The sequence below is a fragment of the Cryptomeria japonica genome, chromosome 4, assembly GCF_030272615.1.
Source record: "Cryptomeria japonica chromosome 4, Sugi_1.0, whole genome shotgun sequence".
NCBI lineage: Eukaryota > Viridiplantae > Streptophyta > Pinopsida > Cupressales > Cupressaceae > Cryptomeria > Cryptomeria japonica.
The window spans coordinates 62197276-62211970 of record NC_081408.1 but is presented as its reverse complement, the minus strand read 5'-3'; the positions used below and the strand labels follow the sequence as shown (position 1 = coordinate 62211970).

Below are 14695 nucleotides of genomic sequence, written 5' to 3'. Positions count from 1 at the left end.
TTGAATTTTGAAATGATGTAAACTAACCAAATGTATATATTAATGAAATTTATGTCTATTATTTTTAAAATTTTTTAGGAAAAAAATTGATATTTTTTTTGTAATTTCAAAGACAGTTTTTTCATTGCTGAAAAATGCTGAAAATCAGGGGTTCTAGTCGGTGCCACACAAGAAAATGAAAATGGATTTATTTTTTTCTGGTTTTTATTTTCCAAGTAGAGAACATATATATACAGTGTTAAATTAAAAAAAAACTTAATTTTTATTTATATTTTTCTCATTATAATATTTTGAAGTCCAACATAGCTAAATATGACAGTTTTTTGTTGGCGTCACCTCTGGACTAGTAAATTTATCATTAACCAAAAACAAAAAAATACTCTTTTCGAGAAGATTCTATCATCTAGTGAAATATTTATTTTAAATTTTACTCAATATTTATTTTTTAATTTTGAATTAGCCCCTTTTTTACTTTAAAATTCTACTCGCAATGTTTAATTAATCAAAAATATTCAAAATTATCCAATAAGTAGAAAAATTATATGACCGGATCTGTGACTTCGAGATCTGCAAAAGGGTGCTTTTTTTTTTGAAGAAAAAAATTCAAATTGATGAAAAATTAGCCAGAAGTTGAATCTGGCAAAAATGCACAAAAAGTGGCCTTTTTGGTGCCACATGGTAGGCCACATAGGATAGTTCGGCTGAACTGAGTTCGATCGAACTACCCTTAGTTTCAACATTTCAAAAGAAAATCATTTTTTTTTATGGTTGTTTTTCTACTAAGGGAGTTTGGCTGAACTCCTAGTGCCATTTTGGCACCATGTGGTGCCACACAACCGAGGAGTAGTCCAGCTGAACTGAGTTTGGCCAAACTCAATTTAGCTGAATTCAGCTCGGTCGGATTACCCTCTGTTGGCCCAAAGTGTGACACAACTCCATGCTTTTTCCCTCCAAACAACTCTAAAGGTCATTCAAATTTAAAATATAATTGACTTGCCTATTGTGTTATCTCTTAAGTTGTTGTCAACCTATCAAGATGGAGTTGTTGTAGACTACTATTTAATGTGCTATGTATATTTTCTTAGTTAATTTATGGTTTGTAGGGTGTTTTTCTATTAGCTTTTGCTACTATACTCTTAAATTGTAATCCAACTTTTCTTTTCTATGCAATTCCTTTTTGAATAGTAATTCTTTTTACTGTAATCCAACTTTATCTAATACCAAAAAAAGGTACATTGAAAAACTCACGACATAATATAATCATAGAAAAAGTCCAAATAAAAAAATAAAAATATTAATTATTAGTTCGAACTTCATGCCAGTCTATCCCACGTAGGATTTTAAGATATATTTTAGAGACGAGGTTTATTAATTTTTTTAGATAATTTGACTTGTTTTATAAGTTTTTTTCTATTGAAATAATGCAACATAAAAAAAATATAGAAGAGAAGGTAGCAAAAAGACTGCCATCAATAGCAGCAACAACTATTAAACATAACAGTAGTAAGAACAATTAAACAACTATATGAACACAATTACAAGGTACTATCTATAACAAAGTTTATCAGTAGCAACCTAACATAAAATGATAGCTAAAAATAGACATCTAACATAGACAAAGATCTTGATAAACAATAAGCTAATTTAAAATAACTTTGCAACTGGCCTGAACAGAATAAGTCTATCATTTATTACTTCCCTACAATCATTGAACATGGTTTGCACTGAAAAGTAGATATTTTGGGCCTTGACATTCAAAATAATGTGATGTGTTTACTTAACATTTGAAGGTGTTTGGCTGTTTTCTCTAAACAGTTAGACCTTTTTCTAAGTCGTTTCATTTATTTTTCAATGTAGGGGGCCTCCAAGGAGCAGTCTAAGAGCAGAATGTTACAACTTTTATTTATATGTTGGGTGGTGGGAAATATGAATAGGAAGGTCTTACCATCATATCTTTTATGATCTTCTGTAACACTATTCATCATAAATATTGTGGTAGAATCAAACTAGTTATAAGTACTACTTGTTGGCCACTCAAAAATTCTTCTGGTAGATTGCGGAGAAGTGGAACACCAAAGAACAGGCCACCATCCACTTGCATTGCATTCAATATCAGATACCCATTTAATCATGAATTAATTGGATGATCTCTTATCCACAGACACCTTTAAGCATAAATTCATTGCATGATTTCCTATCCACAGACACCTTCCAGCACAAAATCATTGAATGCTTTTCTACATACTGTTTCAAGCACGAATTCAGTCAATGTACAATTCTTACATACCTATTTGAGCACAATTTCATTGAAAGATTTCTTGCTCACATAAACTTTTGATCAAAAGCTCATTGAATTTTCTACTACCCACATTCCTAATTGAATACAAGTTAACTGAATTCATTCATGTTACTAGTTTGTCATGGATTCAACCAATGTTGCATGCTTAGTATACTCTCTAGTTGCATGAGTTCTCCTACTAATACTGCTCATTTTTTTGAAGAAAAGGAGTAAGAGTAGTTTGGCTTTACCATTACCACTAGGTCCTCCTAGATGGCCTTTCATAGGGAACCTCCCTCAGCTTGGGGACAAACCTCACCGATCTCTTTCCCTCCTTGCTCAGAAATATGGGCCTCTCATGACCATCAAATTGGGCATGCAGACAACATTTGTTGTGTCATCTCCATCCATGGCAAGAGAAGTACTGAAGAACAATGACCACAACTTCTCAAGCACGATAATCAATATACCTGCAAGGACATTATACTACCAAGGCACAAGTCTAATAATGAATCCTAATGGCCCTCATTGGCGCTTTCTTAGAAGGATCTGCAACACAAAGATTTTTAGTGCCAAAAGGCTAGATGCTTTAGAATATTTGAGAAGAAATGAAGTATTTAGGACCATTGATTGCATATTGGTGGATTGTAAATAGGAGAATAGTGTGAAGATTGGTGGTGAAAGAGCTTTTATAATGTCTCTTAGCCTTATCAGTCAGATAGTTTGCGGCAAAGAACTATTTGAGCCAGGCTCTACACAAGCTACAAAGTTTAGAGGCATGGTATGGGAAGCCCTCAAGTTGTCAGGGATTCCAGCCTTATTTGACTTTTTCCCTTTTTTGGAGAGGTTTGATCTTCAAGGGTTGAGCAGTAAAACTAAGATTTTCACCCAGCGTTTCGAAAACATTTATAACATAATTATTAAGGAGCGACTAGCACAGAGGACTGATATGCAATGCAATGGTACTAAAGTTAAGGATTTTCTGGATGTAATGTTGGATTTGGGAGAAGATGGTAGAGAACTTAGTCTAGAGATCATCAAAGCAATGTTGATGGTAAGCTGGATTCCTTAGAATAATTTGGCATGAATGAAAATCTCTACCTTACAGCTAGGGTTTCTTGTTTCTACATGGTGCACATACATATATATTATAGATTCATATAGACTAACTATTTTTAACTTTCCCACCTGCCCAAAACAACATTTCTAATTTCTAAATAAGTGTGACTATATAAACTATGTAACTCTCTTTGTCATCACACCACACTACACATGATACTATTGATTACTCATCATATGATTTTCTCATGACTTTGCATAATCTCACATAAATTCGTAACATTTTTGACATAAATGAAAAAAATATATTATGAAAGCAACTAATTACATATGGAGTTTGTTAGTCTTCAAAAATTTCTGGCACAACAGTTTAACAAATCTTGAAAAATTCAAATTAACTGAAGATAGATTATCTTTATGCTTAAAAAAGATGTAACAAAAGAAATAACGAAATTGACAGAAAAGGCATCCTACAATAAAAACTCTAACAGAAATCAAGAATGCATATAAGCATTATAACCAGTGATCAACACCTAACAACTTCAACACATCTACATGATAACAACTCCAGATATATAGCAGGGCAATAGAATGTTAGATAGTTTAAAATGGATCGTTTATTTTTTATTTGAAATTTTATATGTATTTTAGATATATATAAATGATTCTCACCAGTAACTGCTTAATTGTAGACCAACCACACTAATGTGCATACCCCTTTTGGCTCTAGGGATTATTATTCTTTTGCATTTGTTTGCATGATTGGATTATGTATTTGGTTTATTATTTTTAGATTTATATAATCTATAAACCTTATCTTTCATAGATGGTTTGTTAATATTTACCTTCTTTCAAGAAATTTATGTGTATTTGAAAGATTTTGGAAAGTCAAAAGTAAGGTTTGAAGGAAAGATTTATCAATTATGTGAGTTTGTAAACCTATTAAGTTAAGAAAAAGTAAATCGTATATAAACTTATATGGATAAGCTTTTTATTAGTGGGAAAAAGTAAATCATATGTGAATTTTTATGGAGAGAAGCTTTCTATTAGTGGGGAAAAGTAAATCATATGTGAACTTTTATGGAGAGAAGCTTTCTATTAGTGGATACTTCTGAGATTTGTTTGGAATATTATAAAGCATGTGATCCCATGAATTTTATAGTCCACTTTAAGCTTTATAATTTATGCAAGTTGTGGGTCTTATAAATTTTATTATTTTGCATATTCAATTCAAAAAGTAAATAAATATTAAATAATAAAAAATAATTGTCTATAAGAATTTGAAAACTTCAGATAATTGACAAGTTCAAAAATAAAACTTAAGTTGGTGGGACAATTGCTAGCCCCACCCCAAATGCATCCCCTTAAATCTAATTAATCCTGTAGCATATTTCTTTTACTTCATTGAACCTTTTTCTCATTCTTCTGAAGTCACTGGTATGAGACCCTGGCTTAATTGTCATGCTTTTTCTTACTTTCAAAGAAATGCACAATTTTGAGGGAATTGTCATCTAGCCCCTAGAATGCACCAAACATCTATTATAATGTATTTATAATATATAAAAGATAATGATGTTCTGGTACATTTTACAGGTTGAATAGTTGTTTCCCAATTTTGAGATCAGTCCTCCAAAACTTCTTCCTCCTAATGACACTACTCTGACTAGAAAAACAAATCTAAGATAAGAAAACAAAGATTTCTTATCATATAGTATTTTTACAATTGTTATTATTGATTGTATATAATTTCTGAATTCAACTGTGTATAATTTTTTCATCAACATTTCAGATCACACTTTTGATCTATCATCAGAATGTAAGAAAACAACTATTATTTTTTTTTTTTCAATAAAAGTGGATTATTCCACTAAACTTTTTTATTAATATTATTTTATTTTATTTTTTACACAGGATTCAAAGAGCATACCAAAGGAAAGAACCCTGGGAAGAAAACCTCTGGTCACAGCTCATAAAATAAACCTATAGTATCTAGCAGATTAGTTTATACACCTCATGCAAAACCACATACAAAATGTGGTCACAACACATATAATATCAGTTTTACATAGAGCCCATATAATTTTCAAATGTAGACTCCACAGTTTCTTTCAATGGAAGAAGACAAAATTTTCCAAAGGCTTGTGCCAAATCCCATGAGCCAAAAAACCTTCTTGCCAAAAAACAAAGTATCAAAAAACCTTTGGAAAAACACTATTGTATCAAATACCATGAGCTCGAACACTCCTCCAGACAACGAACATGAATACTTGAAATGAAAGGGGAAAGTGGGAATAATTATCATCATAAAATTTTACATCAACATTACTCAAGAAAATCACATAACTATTACTGCAAACCTTCCCATACCCTAGAAGGAATTTCCTCAAAACCCACCTCTTGCTGATTAGCATTGCTATCAATGGCTAAATTTTCCAAATAATTTGCAATCTTATTAACTTCTCTGTAGCAATGGGATAACAAAAAAGATTCAAACAATTCTAATTTTTGTAAAATTAGATCAAGTATATACCGCAAATTCCAACAATTTGATTTCCTTTTCATAACACATTGAATAATCACCATAGAATCACCTTCAATTATTAAGTCCTTAATTCCCAAAGAGATTGCCATATCCAATCCAAAAGACAAAGCATGAAATTCTGCATAATTGTTAGTTTTAAAACTAATAGCATGACACTTAGCTCAAATAAAATTTGCAATGTGATCATAAATTACCATGCCTACCCCAGCCGGCCCAGGGTTACCATGAGAGGCCCCATCAAAATTCAGTTTAAAGTACCCCTTTAGAGGAGGTTTCCATCTAGCAGAGCATCTCTTACCTATTGCATCATTCTTTTACAAAATTGAACCATGAGAGGGTAAAACTGACAACATCTTCCAAGCTCTAGTAACTCTACTATCCTAGTGTGAAAAAGAAGTAAGATTGTCCAAATTCTTATAAATAAATGACAAAGCAACCTCAGAGATTGAAGACTCAATTTTAATAGAACCTTAGACACAGGAGAACTTGTTTTTTTAAATATCCTATTGTTTCGCTCTAGCCAAATATTCCAAATCATAATAGATGGAGGTATGATCCAAAGGCATGCATAAAAAGATGAGGCAAACATAAAGGGCCAAGATCTAAAATGGGAAATGAGATCCTTACCAATAATAAAGGATATATTTAACTTCTCAAACAACCACTACCAACATTCATAAGCATAATCACAATGTAGGAACAAGTGTGAAGAAGATTCCAAATCTTTGTTACAAAGGACAGAAGGGAAAATAGTAGTAATACCAAGCTTATCAAGTTGCATACTTGTAAGGACTCTATCCTGAACTGCCAACCAAGCAAAGGCTCCAACTTTAGGAAGACAAGCTGAATGCCAAAACAACTTATAAGGCTAGGATGACAAATCTTTAGCAACCATAAGAGAGTTGTAACCATCTTTAACAATGTACTTGCCAGAAATATTCTTTGTCCAAATAAGTTCATCCTCAAAATCAGAAAGAAATACAATTCTATCCCCCAAAATATTCTCATAATCTAATTTCATACTTTGATCAACATCTAAGAGATCAATTGACTTCCATCTAGCTAGCTTAAGGGGTCCACTAGTCACAATTTCAAAATAATCTGCTACAAAAATACCCCAAAGGGAGGAAAGAATAGTGATCAAAGGAGACCAATCCCTAATATTCACCAAAGGTGTGTATCCATTCCATACTTCATCCCAAAATCTAACCTTTCTACCATTGTGAACAATCCATGAGAGATGAGGCAAAATAACTGATCTACATTTACAAAGGAAATTCCAAATGGTAGAATCCGAAGGCAAATTTGAGACTTTAAAAATGTACTCTCTTGGTCCATTATTTAAATATTTGACAAACATAATCTGTGACCATAAGGAGCTAGGCTTGTCATATAAATTCCAAACCAACTTAGCACCTAAGGCTAAATTCTGATTCTCTAGACTTCGAATTCCTATTCCTCCAAGTTCCTTAGGCAAATATACCTTATCCCATGCAACTAAAGGGAATTTTTTCTTGCCATCTTTATTATTGTTCCAAAGAAAATCTCTAAGGGTATCCTGTAAACTAACAATAACTACTTTTGGAGACTTCAAAATAGACATGAGATATATGGGAACAACATTCAAAACAGACTTGATGAGAACAATTTTACCCGCCAAAGTTAACCATCTATGGTTCCATGAGAGAATTCTTTTAGAAATGACTGAAATAATCTTATCCCAAAAACCAATCTTATCCTGTTTAACAAAGAAAGGAATCCCAAGGTAAGTACATGGAAGATTTCCAGTCCTAAATCCCCAAAAGGATTGCAACCTATGCTCAACTAGTTGTGATGTATTAAGGAAGAAAATATTTGATTTATCACTGATGCCCTGCAAAATGGACAAGGTTAGTCAATGATAAACAACACAAGAAACTAGAAAATCGTTAGTGTTAGTCAATCAAAAACTAATCTAAATAGGTATATCAAGAGAGACACTGAAAACATGAAAGTATATTTAACTAAAGAAGCAAATATGATGAGGCATCTCCAAATACCTCCTAACATGCTCTTAGCTCCTTCTCCCTTGTTCCTCTCCTCTCCAAGTTCCAAAATAGTGTAGCTCTCAGCAGCTTTTTGCACTATGGATGCTTATCGAGGATTGAGATTGTAATATTGCTCTAAATGTAAAATAAAAAGCTAATATTAAGCTATTGATGCTAAAATGATTTATTTTAACCAAAATGACAATACATAAGTTTGCTATGTTAAATGCTCTCTTAAAATGCCTATAGGTTAAATGCATACAAGTTTTCAGGATCTGGATTATGAAGAAATGGACTCTATTTATAGGAAAAATGGAGCAATGAATGGTTGAGATTGAGCAATCTCAACAAGGGTCAGGATTGAATGATTTCAAATCCATGTGAGAGCTTTCAACCCAATCCCAGGATGACAAGTGTCAATGTGAGATAGGTTGAGAGGAGAGGGAATAAGCATTAAATGCTTGATATGACCTTGGGAGTTAAAGTCAAGGTTGGTTGAATGAATAAACTCTTTATTCAAAGAATAAAGCTTTTATCCAATGGATAACTTCTTGTGCAAATGTGAAATGGATGAATATGGTCAAAACAATAAATATTTGGGGAGACAAGTTTGAAATAACCATAAATGGTTATGTAAGAGCCATAAATGGTCATGTAAGAGCCATTAGTGGTCTTGGAAGACTTTGGGGGTTAATTTGTTGAACATACAAAGCATTAAATGCTTTTCAAAGACTTTGGAGTCTTTGAGAAGTAACTCTATTTTTCTTAGGAATGTGACAATAATTAGGGGATGGATTAGGCTAATTAGGAAGGGGTTAGAAGAATCTAGAAGGGGATTAGATTTTGCAAGTGGATTTGGTGGCTGAGAGAAAATAGGATTTTATTAAAATAAAAATTCATTTATTTCAATAAATGTGTGCAAGTTGCATTTGTAGGAAAATGCAAGTGGGGGGTAGATAATAATTTAAATAAATGTTTTATTTAATTTATTTAAAAGAGGAATAGGGGATTGAATTAAATAAATTGATTTTATTTATTTAATTGATTGGAATTTGATTTTAATGAATTAATTAAAATAAATTGAATAATTTATTTAATTAATAAGAGAATGTTTGGAGATGAATTAATTAAATATTAATTTAATTAATTGATGACTAGTGGATTTTTAATCAAATAAATAGCGAATATTTATTTAATTAAGCTGGACAGATTTGTGTGGCTACATTTGCACTTCTTTGTGATGGTGCAGTTTATCGCGTTGTTTCAAAGAAAGAAAAACTGGTGCGAATAAATGCCCCATAAAATGTAAATTTAATAGGTGGTATCTCCCCAAGAGAGATGGGCCGAAAAATTTCAAAAAATTGGGCAATCTGTCGAAAAAGAATGAAAACTGGCAGGGTATTAGAAGAGAAGAAGTTAGCCATACGGGTGAAAAATAGAAGAAATCAAGGGAAAATTGGAGAAATGGGGTCTCGGGAAGTTCACGTGGACTATGGCGGTGAGCAGGGGGAAGTTACGGTGACGGCGAAGGGTATAAATGGGGTGAAAGGGGTGAAAACAAGATCATTTGTGACCGTGACCAGTGTGAAACCAGAGCTCTGATAGGGACCTTTTGGAGGAGCAAGCACCAGTTAGGATGCCGATACCAATTCCAGAGCACAGATTTGAGCAAGTCCGACGGTTCCAGCACCCAGACGACTACGGACCAGCGGTACACAAATTCAAAATTTTAATTTTTATGCATTTTTGATACGTTTTTAGCTGAGTCCAAGTCGAGTCAGAGCAAGAGCGCTGGAACTACGGTTTTAGTGCTTTTGCTCCATTAACTAGTGCTACTATGTCGCAATGGCACTATTGCCCCTTTGTTTGAGCGCTTTTGGTTGTTTTTAGTGCTATTGTATGCAAGTTTAGGCGCTATTGATGAATAAGCGCAATTGAGGGATTATTTGAGCGCTATTGATCTTGATTAGCGCTATTGTGTAGTGGTTTTAGCGCACTTGTAGTTTGAGCACTATGGGATAGCTGATTGAGCACTTGTGTTAGGGTTGTAGCACTATTGTTTTTAGGATAAAGAGATGCCCCAGTTTGGATGAAGAAAATCTCCCGATGCCAATGATGGATGGATGGTGAGGTGAAGTGGGAGTTGTTTTGAACCATAGCAGCCTAATGAGACTTAGGTCATTTGTTAGGATAAATGCCCATTGAAGACTAGATGGCCATGATTGCTTACCTGTTGAGACCCGAAGATACTTGATCAAAGTATCTGATGATAGTCTAGGTTTAAACTTAAGAAAGTTTAAAAACAAAACAACTGATGGTGATTGATGAATGTCCATGTGCAGGAGGAGCTAGGCGTGTTGCAGTTACACAAGTGACATCCTACAACACAGGGGTTGCGGATCGATTGACCGAGGTGGACATTGATTGCATTGCCGCAACTAGACTATATGAGGTGATTCATATGCTCGTGATTCGTATGAATCACAGATTGATCATAGCATTAGCAGAGCGGTGGCACAGCGAGACGTGCACCTTCCATTTGGCACAGGGGGAGATGACAGTGACCCTAGAGGATGTATGGCACATCCTATGGATTCTGATTCGGGGGAAGCTGGTCACATATGATAGATCCTGGGGGACCCTTGCAGTTCAGAGGATTTTTGATGAGGACGTTTTCATTGATGATGGCTCCATTGCTTGGGAGGAGATAGCAACCTTATATGAGCCTCTTCCAACAGTTTTATCAAGTATCGTGGGAGGACTTCTTTGTTTGGATAGGAAATCACATGGTTTGGCTGTGGGATGGGGGCAGGTGATCAAGATGATGGTTGCCGAGGGGATCCATTTTGCGTGGGGGCCATGCGTGCTAGCGCACTTGTACTAGGAGCTCCATGAGGTGGTGTACTGGGAGAGGGGTTCCTTAGCAGTGGGCATGACACTGCTGCATATTTGGGCTTGGCAGCACCTACCAATGACTCGACCGGTGAGTCTAAGATTCCATGTGGTAGATCAGTCGTACATGTTCATGTATAGCAGCATGATGAGTCAGCCTCACCTGGGGAAGTTAGAGTGGTGGCGGTGAGCATTAGATGATCTAGATGTAGTGATATGGCAGCCATACTTGGAGTGTGAGCCATAGGATGATGACATAGAGGCACTGCTGTATGTGTTTATGACTTGATTCCTCATTGGGAGGACCTCATATCATGTGGAGAGACAAGTGCCTGGGAGAGTGCTGAGACAGTTTGGATGGCAGCAGGGACTGCCTAGTGGATCAAGAGAGTATGCTCGGGTTATTCGAGAGAGGTACGCATGGGGTCTAGTGCTACCATATGATCAGGCACTAGTAGAGTTCCGAACACTACAGGCGAGACCATGGGATATACGACCGAGGATCATAGATGCAGGTGTTACAGATGAGTATACGCAGTACCAGGCAGTGCACCCAATCCTACGGATATCGGATTTAGCAGAGCCAATCCCAGATTTTGAGGATGAGAGGGGACGGAGATGGAGGAGAGAAAGAGGTCGAGGACCCAGGGCAGGTGGAGGAGGTGGAGGAGGAGGTGGAGGAGGAGGAGGAGGTGGTAGAGGAGGTGGTGGGTTGGGGATGCGAAGTTAGCAGAGAGGGAGAGGTGGACTACCTCTATAGATATCACAAGGACCATTGGTACCGAGAGGAGTTCAGCTGAGTGGGAGGGGGATGGAGAGGGAGATCCCGATGGACAGAGGGGAGGGGACTACTGGAGAGGGTGGTACAGGTGAGGTAGCGATGGATACTAGGGAGGGAGCCACTAGAGATCTACGGGATCATATGATAGTACGCTTGCAGACTCGGATAGAGGATTTGGAGGCAGAGGTGGCAGCTAGGGACGTGCAGCTATTTGCATGGGAGTCAGAGCTAGCGGTGGTGCTACAGGAGAGGGATAGTGCAGTGGATAGATTGGTCGAGCTGTAGGAGAGAGTTTGGGTCGGAGTAGGAGCACAGGGTCCTACGGGGGAGGTGATGAGGGAGATGCGGCAAGCACAGGCAGAGATAGATTACTGGCGGGGTTTATATGAGCAGGTGGTGCTAGTTAGTCAGCGAGCTCTTAGCTATTCTCAGATGTGGCAGGCCAGATTAGAGCGATCGCAGAGGGCGTAGAGCAGTGGGGGTGTGATGGGTCCTCTATAGAGGGAGAGATTAGGGGATATAGGAGGGAGTGGTGGTTCGATGAGGCCTCCAGGGAGAGATGGATCCAGTGGTGCAGGCACTAGTGGGAGAGCAGGTGGAGATGGTGGTGGTGGTATAACATCTGGCCAGAGTGGCATTTGAGAGAGCATTTTTGCATATATGTATTGTATCATTGTTTATTTGTTGGACTATATCTTGGATGGCTCTTGGTAGCCGATTTTGTAGACTTCATTGTACTCTGATATATGAGATGATATATATGAGGAGATCCCATATTTTGATGATATGCAATTGATATGTATGGATGTTTATGTAGGATGATGGGTTATTGCTTAGATGGATTTGTGTACATGTATGCATTTGATGAGATGTTTCTTATATGCATGTTTTGGTGATGATTTATGATGTGGGAGACTGACATATGAATGCAGGTTTATATATGTATGATATGTTTTGATTTTTGATGTAATGCTTTATGCATGTAAAGACATGATGATGATGTATGCTTATGATGATTTATGAATAGGATTTTGGTGTTTCCTATGCAATGATAATTTATGAGATGATGTTAATGCAATGGTTGAATGAATGATTTTATGTATGGATATACATCTAGATGTTTTTAGATGAATGTAATATGGATAAACAAAATGTAAAGCACAAATGTTTATATGATAGTGCCTTAATGAATGCATATGTATAATGAATATATATAATGGTATGAACTAATGGTTGAAAAACAAATGGATTTATGATGCTAAATGCTTAAATATGATAATGTGATGATACTATAACTTATGGTTTTAATAACTGCACCTTAATGCAATTAAAAAAATGGATAATGAATGTAATGTGAAATGAATCCTAAAATGAGCCTAATAAGATACTTTAATAAATGGATGAATGAATGCACTTTTTCACTAAATAAATGGATGCAATAATAAATGATAAAGGATGATGAAATGATGATGGATAATTGATACAAAATGAATGCCTAGTAAATGATTTAAAATAATCAAAGACAATTTGATCCCATGAATGAATCTAATTAGTTATGATTAATGCAAATAATTAATGAAAACTAATGTTAAAAAATGAACTATATGCAATGTTAAGTTAAAAATGACATGAATGTTCTTAATGCAAGATGCAACTAAATGTGATGATGATATGACCATGAGGAATGCAAGGTTTTTGAGACTTGGCATGATGCATTGATGATGTATTAGAGTACTCGGTCATGATTGTATCCAAGACCAGCTTTAATGGTCACTTTTGCATATAAAAGCCTATATATGAATAAATGAATGGGTGGGTGATACGCAACAAAATGCAAGATATAAACAGATGAGATGAAATGACGATCCATAGTGCTCTATTTTCATCATTGAGCTTTAAAATGTTGGAAGAGAATACAAGCATCTTGACATAATGATTCAAGATGACCTGAGTATTCCTTTCATGGATTTTATATAGCAAGTTAATACAAACGACTTGATATAAGGGTCAAGTCAACCAGAGTATTGCTTGCGGAACAAAAAAGGATTATCTCCTTTCATGCATGACTTGGATTGTCCTCCTTGATCTTAGGCTGATCATATCCCGAGACAAGTGCATACTGTACTAAGAAATAAAACCTTTATCCAATTTTGCATGAGGAGGAACCAAAGAATGAGCATTGTACCTGAAAACAAACAGTATATACATAAAGAATAAAGAATAAGGATCCTTGGTAATGGTTCATGCTCATATGGTTGAGGTATACGCTGTAGTCAACAAGCCGTAGTGATCTATGACTTCATTTTGCATAAGATCATGTAGCTTAGTGAACTTTCCACGTAGACACCATTAGGACATGCCCCAAAACTTCATCAAAATAATGCACCAAAGATACACAAACAATGCTAAAAGATCCTGATACAGATAAACGAATGAATTACTCACAAATCAACCAAGTATTTGATGGCTTAACATAATTTTCTTCTCAAAGAAAACGTCACTTTTGTCTTTGTTTTGATAAGGAAGGATGCATCCTTGTTGAAGACAGTTTGATTGTTGATGTTGATTGTGTGGTTTGATTGATAAATGGTCATCGTATGAGTATTATGTCAATGTTTGTTTTGTATTTGCACGTATAAGTATGTACAAGGTGTTGCCATGTTTTTGTGTGATTTTTGATGGTTTTTCGATGTTTTTGGACTTTTGTGAGACATTTTTGAATGTTTTTGCCAATGAATCACCAGTAATGTAGAATCCACTTCCATCAACTAGATTTAAAGGGTACTGCCCCCAAGTGTAGACATGATTATGATAAAGTGGGATGCAAGACGCATGAAGTACTATCTCTTTATTGCAGATCAAATAACAAGCCATGGTTGGGATGGATGGATGAGTGTATGTATGAATGTGATCGCAACGAGCCTGAAAGATACTGGAGCTATTGGCTTTACGAGTGGCACCTGTTTGCCAGGTTTTCACCATCACACTTACCCAAGGTGCCACTGGAGTGGTTGTTCACCATTTGGATGCATGATTTTTCTTTACCTTTTTTTTTGAATGTTTTTGTATTTCTTCAGGACATTTTTCTGAATGTTTTTGGTATTTTCTAGTATGCA

General features: G+C 35.5%; 1 pseudogene; it reads left to right on the top strand.

Annotated features, from left to right (window-relative positions):
- The first annotated feature begins 2420 nt into the window (after nt 1-2420).
- LOC131040559 (geraniol 8-hydroxylase-like) overlaps nt 2421-14695 on the top strand; it is a 42523-nt pseudogene continuing 30248 nt past the window's right edge.